Raw genomic sequence first — 12,052 nt, forward strand, 5'->3', positions numbered from 1 at the left:
TTCAGCGTTGATCGGTTGGGATGGGATCAGTGATTCCTTTTTATTTTTACTTCGTTAGCGACAGGCCCCATGGTTACAATCTGCAGTCTTATCCTGTCTTTGCTTTTTGGCAATTACTGTAAAAAATAATTTGTATTTACATGGCGCCTCTCACAACCACCAGCCTTCCCAAAGCACTTTACAGCCAGTGAAGTATTTTGGAAGTGCAGTTACTGTTGTAGTAGGGAAAGCTGGGTGTCATTTTGAACATAACAAGACCCCACAATAGCAATGCGGCAATGATCAGATCATTTTTTTCAGCGGTTCATTCAGAGATCAGAGTTGACTAGGCCACCTGGGATATCTCTGCTGTTCTTCCATAGAATCACGACAGTGAAAAAGGGGGCCATTCAGCCCATTAGGTCTGCACCGACCCTGTGAAAGCACACCCTACTTGGGCCCACTCCCCCGCCCTCCCCCTGGAACCCTACCTAACCTGCACATCGTTCGACACTAAACGGCAATTTACCATGGCCAATCCACGTAACCTGCACATCTTTGGACTGTTGGAGGAAACTGGAGTACCGAGAAGAAACTCTGCAGACAGGGGGTGAATGTGCAAACTCCACACAGACAGTCACCCAAATCCAGAATTGATCCCGGGTCCCTGGCATTGTGAGGCAGCAGAGCCATGCTGCAGCAGGCACCACTCAGTATCTTCTTTGGTATCATGCCGCGGAATCTTTTACACCTGTCCGAGAGAGCAGGTAGTGCCTCCGTTTAATATCTCAAATGAAAGGCATCATCACCAAAAGAGCAATGGTCTATCCATACTGACTGGAGAATCAACCTTGATTTATGGACTCAAGGCCTGGTGAGGGATTCGAAACAACAACCTTACAACTCAAAGCTAAGAATTGAGCTAACTTAGCCACAGGGACTTAAGTACTTTAAAGTCACAGATCTCAACTGGGTATAAGAACATAAGAACATAAGAACTAGGAGCAGGGGTAAGCCATCTGGCCCCTCGAGCCTGCTCCGCCATTCAATTTGATCATGGCTGATCTTTTGTGGACTCAGCTCCACTTTTCGGCCTGAACACCATAACCCTTAATCCCTTTATTCTTCAAAAAACTATCTTTACCTTAAAAACATGTAATGAAGGAGCCTCAACTGCTTCACTGGGCAAGGAATTCCATAGATTCACAACCCTTTGGGTGAAGAAGTTCCTCCTAAACTCAGTCCTAAATCTACTTCCCTTTATTTTGAGGCTATGTTCTGCTGTCACCCGCCAGTGGAAACAACCTGCCCGCATCTATCCTATCTATTCCCTTCATCATTTTAAATGTTTCTATAAGATCCCCCCTCATCCTTCTAAATTCCAACGAGTACAGTCCCAGTCTACTCAACCTCTCCTCATAATCCAACCCCTTCAGCTCTGGGATTAACCTAGTGAATCTCCTCTGCACACCCTCCAGCGCCAGTACGTCCTTTCTCAAGTCAGGAGACCAAAACTGATCAACGCACATATATCAGAAAAAGAGATTGGTGTATCTTCTCTTTTCAAGAAATAGATAGACCAAGTCAGCATGAATACAAATGTGTGTTTATTTATAAACATCACTTTTTAAACATTTTTCTCTTTTTTTTTCTGCTAGTTTTCCCTCCCTCCTCCAATCCTCTTCACCTCTCTTGAGGATAACGGGCAATAACCCTATTTTCTGGGAACCTGTCCAAATGACTGTTCTTCACAGATCAGCTGGGATGTGATGATTCAACCATATTATCAGATGAGAGCCTAGCCTGATCCTATCGTCAGTGGATGTCCACAACTGGCGCTGGAGGGTAACCAGGAACAGGAAGCTAGGGTAAGAATGTCAGAAATAACAGCAGGAGTCTGTCATATGGAACCTCGAGCCTGCTCTGCCGTTCAAACAATCTTTTGCTTCACTTCATCGCCACATTCCTGTCTGATCCCCTCATCCGTCCAGTTCTTTAGTGCCCTCAAAATCCATCAATCTCTGCCTTGAATATACTGAACAATTGAGCTTCCGCAGTCCTTTGAGGCAGTGAATTCCAAAGATGATTTTCCCTTCCCTAGACATAGAATTTACAGTGCAGAATGAGGCCATTCGGCCCATCAAGTCTGCACCGACCCTTGGAAAGAGCACTACACCCAAGCCCACACCTCCACCCTATCCCAATTACCCAGTAACCCCCACCTAACATTTGTGGGCACGAAGGTCAATTTAGCATGGTCAATCCACCTAACATGCACACCTTTGGACTGTGGGAGGAAACCGGAACACCCGGAGGAAACCCACGCAGGCATGGGAGAATGTGCAGACTCCACACAGACAGTGACCCAAGTCGGGAATCGAACCTGGGACCCTGGAGCTGTGAAGCAACTGTGATAACCACTGTGCTGCCATGCCGCCCTAAGGATGGAGCCAGTGATGCTAATTAAACCTCTCCTCCGAAAGTCATCGGGTTCAGTGTAGAATTGGGATTAGGGCTATGATCTTGAGTTCCCATATGGGCTGGCAACTCACTATCTCACCCAGAGCTGCAATTGATGGAGATGATCGCATTTTGTCTATTTTAGTTAAAAATTGACTTCTCGCCTAGTTAAAGCCACAAACAATTGATTGCTATTATTATAATAGTTCAGTTATGACAACAGATCAAGTTACGATAGATATACTTTCAATAATGACATTCATCTTCATTTTCCCTTTATTCTGTAGCAAGTTTATTTGTTTCTCTGCTTTCCCGTGAGGCAGGTTTCTGAGCTGGGTTTGGAATGCCAATATTGAGAGTAACCACATTAAAATGCCTCACCAATCTCCTTCAGAAAAATGAGATCTAAATATATAAATAAAGATCTCCTGTTCTCCCCTGAAGAGAGGGTCAATCTGCATAAAGTAAATCAATTTTCAGGAGCTATCTATTTTGGATCGATCTGTCACTCATTTTTGAATAAATGTGATGGGGTTTGTTGAGGGCAGCTGGGAAATAATAAACTGGAAAATGAACCAATTGAAAACTCAAGAGCCGAAGTGACCTGACAAGTGACAACAAGATACCATCAAATGGATAATGTCCTTTCTCGTAGCCTTCAAATACAATATTTAATATATCGTGCCTGCTTTCTGTGTAATCTCAATGACTGAAATGCTGCATCCAACTTGAAGTGAAGGTGGCCGACCATAACAGTCAAAGCCGGCGTTCCAATGCCTGATGTGTGCTTGTGCAAGGTGACTAGCGGAAACATAGAGAGTAAATGTGCCTGACCTGTTGGAAGGACTGGTTATTTTGAAAGTGGTTAATTGGCGTGAGACGCCTGTTTTATCTCTGAGTATTTCCAGGCGAATATGTTGGTGCTGGGAATTAAAAGTTTTCATTTTGGGTGCTCATCAAACAATTCCTTCTCAAGTGTAGCGCAGGAGGGATTAGAGAAGCTGTGATTGTCCTCTTTAGAATAGAGAAAGTTAAAGGAACGCACAGCACAGCTAAGTGTTCAATGTTATGAAGGGTCTTGGTAGAGTGAATAGGGAGACATTTGTATTCCACTGGCTGCAATATCTGATTAGTAAGTTTGTGTACGACACAAAGGTTGGTAGAGTTGCGGACAGTGAAGAGGATTGTCAGAGGGTACAGCAGGGTATAGATCAGTTGGAGACTTGGGCGGAGAAATGGCAGATGTAGTTTAATCTGGACAAATGTGAGGTAATGCATTTTGGAAGGTCTAATGCAGGTGGGAACTATACAGTAAATGGTCGAACACTTAAGAGTATTAACAAGCAGACAGAACTGGATGTACAGGTCCACAGATCACTGAAAGTGGCAATGCGGTTGGATAAGGTAGTCAAGGAAGCGTACGGCATGCTTGCCTTCATCGGTCGGAGCACTGAGTGTAAAAATTGGCAAGTCATGCTGCAGCTCTACAGAACCTTAGTTAGGCCACATTTGGAACATAACGTACAATTCTGGTTGCCTGAATACCAGAAGAATGTGGATGCTTTGGAGAGGGTACAGAAGAGGTTTACCAGGATGCTGCCTGGCATGGAGAGTATTAGCTATGAGGAGGGGTTGGATAAACTCAGATTATTTTCACTGGAACAACAGAGGTTGAGGGATAATCTGATAGAGGTTTACAAAATTATAAGTGACATGGGCTGAGTCAGATGCTTTAACCCAGGGTGGAAAAGTCAATTACTGGGGGACAGAGATTTGAGGTGCAAGGGGAAAAGTTTAGAGGAGATGTGTAAGGCATGTTTTATACACAGAGGGAGGAGATTCCCTGGAATGTGCTGCCAGGGAAGGTGGTGGAAGGAGATAGGATAGCGGCGACTAAGAGGCATCTTGACGAATACATGAATAGGTTGGGAAAAGAGGGATAGGGACCCCGGAAGTGCAGAAGAATTTAGTTTAGATAGGCATTATGATCGGCACAGGCTTGGGTTTCCTGTGCTGCACTATCCTTTGTTCTTTGTTCTTTCTTCAGCCAGAGAATGCAGGTATAAGACAATTGGCCAAAGAAGCGGAGGGGATTTATTTCTTTAACACAGATGGTTGTTATGCTCGAACGTGCACTGCCTGAACGTGTGAAAGTAGATTCATTAGAAGCGCTCAAAAGGGAATTGGATCAACATTTAAATGGGAAAATATTTGTTGGGCTATTGGAGCAGAACATCATAAGGTCAGAAGTGGGGATAACGCCATTCGCGACTCCTCAAACAATGAAGCAGTCCATGTCCAAGTGCAGCAAGACCTGGACAATATCCAGACATGGGCTGACAAGTGGCAAGTTACATTTGCGCCACCCAAGTCCCAGGCAATGACCATCTCCTACAAGAGAGGAGCTAACCACCATCTCTTGGCATTCAATGGCATTCCCATCGCACAATCTCCCACAGTCAACATCCTGCGAGTTACCATTATTCAGAACCTGAACCAGATGGTGTACCATCAATTCGGACACAATTAGGATCCGAACTGTGGCTTTAATCAGCTAATTGTTAGCCCGTTGGTCGACTACAGAGAATGGCCGACCGCCGGGAACTCTGGGTACTTATACCCCACCTCAGAGGTGGGGCCTACTTGCCTCTCGACCAATTGGAGAGCAGTCACATGACTAGTCCCAACCAATCGGACGAGAGGCACATGGCCAGCCAGAGCCAATGGGAAGCCAGTGCTCTGCACCAATGGCAGTGCTCATATCCATACCACCACATTCGAGGACTGGTGGTATGAGCAGCGAAAATCATTAAGGGTGGGCTGCCCACTGGCTTGTGGCAAAACAATACTACTACTAACAACAGAATAACACAAAATGTCCAAAAAAGTCCCATGGCCGCATCAGATGGACACGATCAGCCTGTCGGGTGTCCGTGATGTTCTGGAGGACCGTCGCAGTGGAGCCGGTGACGTCGGGCTGATGGTCGTCCTTGCCTCCGGGAGCGTCGGTCGTAGATGTGTCTCCGTACCCCGGGCCGGTGGTGGAGACGCTGTAATCGGGGGACAGGGGGCATTTGCGCTGGGTCGTGGGGGCGCGGTGGGTGCTGGGGGGAATTGGGGTTGGGGGGGAGGTGTTGATGTAGGGGGAGAAGGTTGCAGGCCGGCGGGTGCCAGGTCCAATACTGTGGCTACCAGAGCAGGTCAAAGGCAAAGAATCCTACGGTAAGTAACTCCCCTCCTGACCCCCTAACCCCTGTCCACAAACCACATTCACAAGTCAGGACTGTAATGGAATACTCTCCAATTGCCTGGATGAGTGCAGCTCCAACAACACTCAAGAAGCTTAACACCATCCAGGACAAAGCAGCCCATTTGATCACTTCCCCTTCCACAAACATTAAATCTCTCCACCACTGACGAATAATGGCAGCCACGTATACCATCTACAAGATGCACTGCAGTAACTCATCAAGGTTCCTCAAACAGCACCTTCTAAAGTGACAGCCACTACCATCTAGAAGGACAAGTGCAGCAGATACTTGGGAACCCCACCACTTGGAGGTTCACTTCCAAGTCACTCACCACCCCCGATTTGGAAATATATCACCATTCCTTCATAGTCCCTGGGTCAAAATCCTAGAACTCCCTACTTAACAGCACTGTGGGTGTAACTATACCTCAGGGTCTGCAGCAGTTCAAGAAGACAACTCACCACCTCCTTTTGAAGGGCAACTAAGGATGGGCAATAAATGCTGGCCTAACCAGCGACACACACATCCTGTAAATGAATATAAATAAACAAGACGTTCAGTGGGACTAATTGGAGAGCTCTTTCTCAAAGCCAGGACAGACACGATGGGCCAAATGGCTTCCTGATGATTCTATATTTTTAAGGTTAGTTTCTCTTAAATTGTTGTGCATCCTATCCAATACTGCAAAGAAGCATCACCAAACTGCATCAAGGCAACACAATACAACGTAATAACGTTCTCCAGGCAACAATCCATGTGGGCCTTCCAAATGTGATTTCTGATGTGAGGGCCAGACCACCTCGGAACTAGGTTGAAAGTATACAAACTCACTTCACAGTTCTTAGAGGCAGAAGATCCCCCACAAGAACACCCCAACCAACCCAGTATTTTATTTTGCTTTCCTAGTTGCTCTGAGACACAGTTTGAGTGGCGGAGTGGCCAATGGGCTTACGAGGTTATCTCTTGGGTCATTAGTCAATAATAGTCAACAACATACAGGCCAGATCAAGTTGACATGTTACCTTCATGGTAACAAGAGAAACCGTTCAGGTAATGCCATTTGGCCCCTCGGAGATGGTGCCGCTACGTGGAAGCTTCCTTTATGAGGAACAATTGATATAGGTTGTTCCCCTCTAATGTAGTAAATGTGGTCTTGAAGTGAGGATGGGGAATAGACAATGGATAAATTCATACCCATCATTCCAGCCGGCTCAGGAGCTGCGCTTCTTCCACAAAAACTAGAAGCACCATTAGAATTTCTATTCTGTCCTTCTGAGCGCAATAAATGATTCAGCAGCCGGAAGGAAGGAAGTTCAACGAAATGGACTTGGAACGACAAAGCGAATGCATCAGTGAAAATGCAAATTAAGGAATTCAGTGAACAAAAATTAACGCTATCTTTCTAATTATGGACTGGTACTTAGCTTTCAGAACCTTAGTCTGACTAATGAGACAAGCCGCACACTGCTCCAGCTATTTCAAACAGACAACAAGATTAACTGCGAGGCAATGGTGAGAAAAGCAGGGAAAACGGCAGGAGGGCAATTCAACTATTCATTCTAGGCTTAATAAGACTCGTGGTAGGCACCAAGACTGCTGCCAATAATCTGTTTCCCTTTGTCTTCACAAATTGTGGCATTCCAAATATTGATCCTTCCAAGGCACCTGCAGGGCACCTTGGCATCACTCACATGAAAAAAGCCTCTATATTGCAGGCTTGGCAACTCAGGAAAATCAGAGAGATCCTAAAATGACAACTTTCATTTAAATGCCACTTTTAGCATATTAAAATGCCCAAGGTTCTTCAAAGGATCATTATCAGACAAAAATTTATATGCAACCAAATAAAGACATATTGACATGGTGGCTAAAAGCTTGGTCAAATAAGTAGGTATTAATGGACATCTTAAAAGAGGCGAAAGGCAGGGAGGTTTAAGGATGGAATTCATGAATGTAGGACCTGGAAAAATTCAGGGCAAAATAGAAATACCAAATATCACTCAACTAGTTGCATTGCAAGCTCAGCCTTAATCTTTTATCAGCTAGAATTATTCCCTTCTTGCACAAAGCTAGCTAAAAGTGGGAGGGAGGCAAACCTTTTGTAGTGTCGCTTATGTAAAAATGTGGTAGCTTTTTCTTGCTTAACCTGAAAACGTATTACCAAGGTGTAGGATATTGAAAATTGTATTATGCATTTTGACCACTTGAGGCAACGATATATGCATATCCCAACAATGCAAGTCTGTGAGGAAGCGATAATAAATGGTCCCAGTTTAGCAGATTTCCCCGTTCTAATTCTAAATGTCTCTGGCTGAATGTACAACTGTTTGTCCCTGGCACTTTACTCAAGGACAAGGGGAAGACTGGCAGATGGGTGATTCACCACAGGGCTCGAGGTTTCATTTTCCAAACCAGATGCATGGATTCTACCTGTGTGACATTTATCAGTTTTACATTGCACGAGCGAATTGCTGCCAATGTGCATGTGTTTGAGAGGCTTCCTGACCATGTAGCAAAATACATTACAGCTGTCAAACCCAGTGACTGAATCTCAGAGGATGACACTGGTAGGCGACTGGGTCAGACCCCCACCCAGTCTGGGATTAACAATGTCTGTCTCTAGCTAACTGGAGCATTTGTCTGCACAGCAGCAGCAGAACATCGCATGGCGAGCTAATCAGAGTTAAGCTCTATCACTACCTAACAGCAGCCCAGGGAGCAAGCATATATACCAGCAGGATTAATATCCTGATAGGACAACGCTGATGTATAATGTGTCTAATACTGTGGATTGAGATTTTTGACACGTAGGCGAGTTAATGTAGAGAGACGAATCTCCCGGGAGTTTGTTCTTTCTCTGCTGGATAAAAAACATAATATGTCTTTCTGTGCCTGCTGCAAGATAGTTGCATGATTATTTTCATTCACTCACTAAATTAAACTGGCACTTTCATTTTTGATTTCTTTAAGCTGGTACACCTCATACAAAAAATGTAATTGAATCTAAAAGTGCAGTGAAGATGAGACTATTAAGCTAAAAGCCAACGGTGGAGCAGATAGATTTCCCACATCAGAATAATTGACTATTAGTCAATGATAAAATTACATTTTAATAATGGTCCAATGGCGATAGGTGTGTTTATATAGTGAAACATTAGGCATACTTAAAAGCCTCAACTAAATGATTTTACCTCTGATGATCATTTTTACAAATGATTTGATTGACAATTTCTACTGGTCAATAGCAAATAGTTTGACAGTTAATTTTAAGACAAATGAGCTGAATTTGTCCTAAATGCAAATAGATAGAAAATAAAATGGAATATTTTGATTGAAATATTTTTTCTTATCTTTACATGAAGCTGGCATCATACATTTCTTGAGTTGAGCACAGGAATACATAGACACTCGTAATCCTAGCCCATTCCATAACATACTGATTGTTTTATTGTTTTTAGAAAAGGGAGACTTTCATTTATATAGCACCTTTCACAACCATATGAGATCCCAAAGCACTGTCAGCCTGTGAGGTTCTTGGGACTAGATTCAGGCAGAGATGGGCCAGAATTAAATGTGTATGAGTAGCATGGCTCCAAGATTAAACAGTTTCTTCACACTGTCTTTCTGCTTGCAGACTCCTTCTGCTGTTACAGTTCTATGTGGTAAATTCAACTGAACAATTTAGACAACATTGCACTTTTCAGAGCACGACGATTATACATAGGAGGTCTTGGGCGCAGTTGTTAACATCCCTACCTCTGAGTCAAAAGCTCCAGGTTCTCATGAGGAAAATAGCCCAGATTAGGGACAGCAAAGGCATTTTAGTAGCAGAGCGGGACAAGGTCAATGAGGCACTTGAGACATTTTGCTGGGGGCTGTACACCTCCACACCCCCAATAGGGGACTTGAGGATAAAGCAGTTCCTCAATGGACTGGACATGCCAGTCGTGGGGGAAGATAGGAGACAGGGCCTGGAAGCACTGCCAGAACTGGGAAAGGTCATGGAGAGTATCAGCTCCATGCAGGCAGGGAAGGCGCCAGGACCGGACAGTTTCCTGGCAGACTTCTACAAAAGATTCACGACAGCACTGGCCTCGCATGCAGGAGATGTTCACGGATTCACTGGCGAGGGACACCCTGCCACCTGTGCTAGTACAAGCCTTAATCTTGCTGATACTTAAGGAAGACAAAGTCCCAACAAAATGTGGTTGCTACTGACCCATCTCGTTGATAAACGCAGACGTGAAAATACTGGTCAAGATCCTAGACAAAAGGCTGGAGGACTGCGTACCAGAGGTGGAAGCAGAAGACCAGACGGGCTTTGTCAAGATTAGACAGCTAACATTGAATATCGCGCCTGCTGAACGTGACCCCACCCGGGGAGAGAACACCTGAGGTGATCGTCTCCCTCGACCCAGAAAAGGACTTCGACAGAATAGAATGGAAGTACCTCATAGAGGTGCTGCAATGGTTCAGGCTTGGAGGAGGGTTTAATAATAAAAATGATAATAATCTTTATTGTCCCAAGCAGACTTACATTAACACTGCAATGAAATTACTGTGAAAAACCCCTCGCAGCAACATTCCGGCGATTGTCCAGAGGGAGAATTCAGAATGTCCAAATTACCCAGCAACATGTCTTTTGGGACTTGTGGGAGGAAACGGAGCACCCGGAACAACCCCACGCAGACACTGGGAGAATGTGCAGATTCCACACAGGCAGTGACCCAAGTCGGAATCGAACCTGGGACCCTGGAGCTGTGAAGCAACAAAGCTAACCACTGTGCTACCGTGCCGCTTGTTTCACCGCCTCGATGAAACTCCTGAATAATGCCCCACAGCAAGCATACAAACAAATACCACCATCTCTATGTACTTCCAGTTGCACAGAGGCGTAAGGCAGGGATGCCCATTATCACCGCTGCTGTTTACCCTGGCGATCAAACCGCTGATGACTGCGCTTAGGGTAGTAAAGAACTGGAAAGAGATCTGGAGAGGAGGTGGAGAGCGCAGAGTATCGCTCTAAGCAGATAACCTGCTCCTCTACATCTCGGACCCGCAAAACAGCATGGAAGGAGTCAGAGCGCTCTTGAGAGAGTTTGGAGCCTTCTCATGCTACAAACTGAACCTGAGAGGTCTTCTCAGTGAACCGCAAGGGGGAGGGGCAGAGTTGGAGGGGTTAATCTTTAAACAGGCCCAACACAAATTCTGCTACTTGGGGATCCAAATCGCTCATGACTGGTCAGGGATCCACAAGTAGAACCTGAACACCCTGACGGAGGAAGTTAAAAAGGACCTGCAGAGATGGAACATACCCCCATCTCCCTGGCAGGTGGCATGCAGATAAACAAGATGAACAAACTGCCCAGGTTCCTCTTCCTGCTTAGATCCATCCCAACCTACATCTCCAAAGCCTTTTTCAATTCACTAGACAAACGGATTATACCGTTTGTGTGGGGAGGAAAGAACGCAAGGATCCCAAAGACAGTACTGCAGAGAAAGAGATCCATGAGGGGCTAGCCCTTCCAAACCTACAATATTACCACTGGGCAGCTACCGTAGAGAGGGTAAAGGGGTGGATAAAAAGCCTGAAGCTGAGTGGTTGCACTTCAAGGAGGGCTTCTGCAGAGGGACCTCCCTCTGGACCATGGCCACGGCGGCACTTCCATCCCCACTTAATAAATATTTAATGAGCCCAGTGGTGGTAGCAACACACCGAGCTGTCCAGCAAAGCCCCCATCTGCACCAACCACATGCTGGTGACCATGGACGCCTCCTTCAAAAGGTGGAGACAGGAGGGGGGGGGACGCTGACAGTTAGGGACTTTTACATCAACAACAGGTTAACAACGCTCGAGTAACTGACAGAAAACTTACAGCTGACGGAGGGGGGGGAATGAATTTAGGCACCTACAACTCAAAAACTTCTGATGAGAAGAAACAAGGACGTACTCGCGACCACCATGACATTTACTGCTAGAGAACCGGCTGGCCGTGGACATCTTAGGAAAATGGAACTGTAGTGACATGTACGGACAACTGCTAGGGGAGGGCCAACAGCCAACTGGATGAAACAAGGGAGATGTATGTCCAGGGACGACACTGACTTCCCATCACAGTTGTCACCAACACCCTCCACCATCCCAGAGACACTTGGTTGGGCACTGAAGTGATGAGGTTGCAGGGGTACCATCTGGTGCACACCACACACAAGCTGCGGTACATCAGGTGGAGTTCGGAACTCCTGAGGGGCCAGACGGTTGGAGGGCGGCCCAACTCCGGGGACTAGCTGCCATGCAGACGGGCCTCAGACTTCTGGAAAGGATGGTCCCATTTATAGTGGGGATGCAGACATAGAGCCAG

This window comes from Scyliorhinus canicula, chromosome 1, assembly GCF_902713615.1.
Source record: "Scyliorhinus canicula chromosome 1, sScyCan1.1, whole genome shotgun sequence".
Lineage (NCBI taxonomy): Eukaryota > Metazoa > Chordata > Chondrichthyes > Carcharhiniformes > Scyliorhinidae > Scyliorhinus > Scyliorhinus canicula.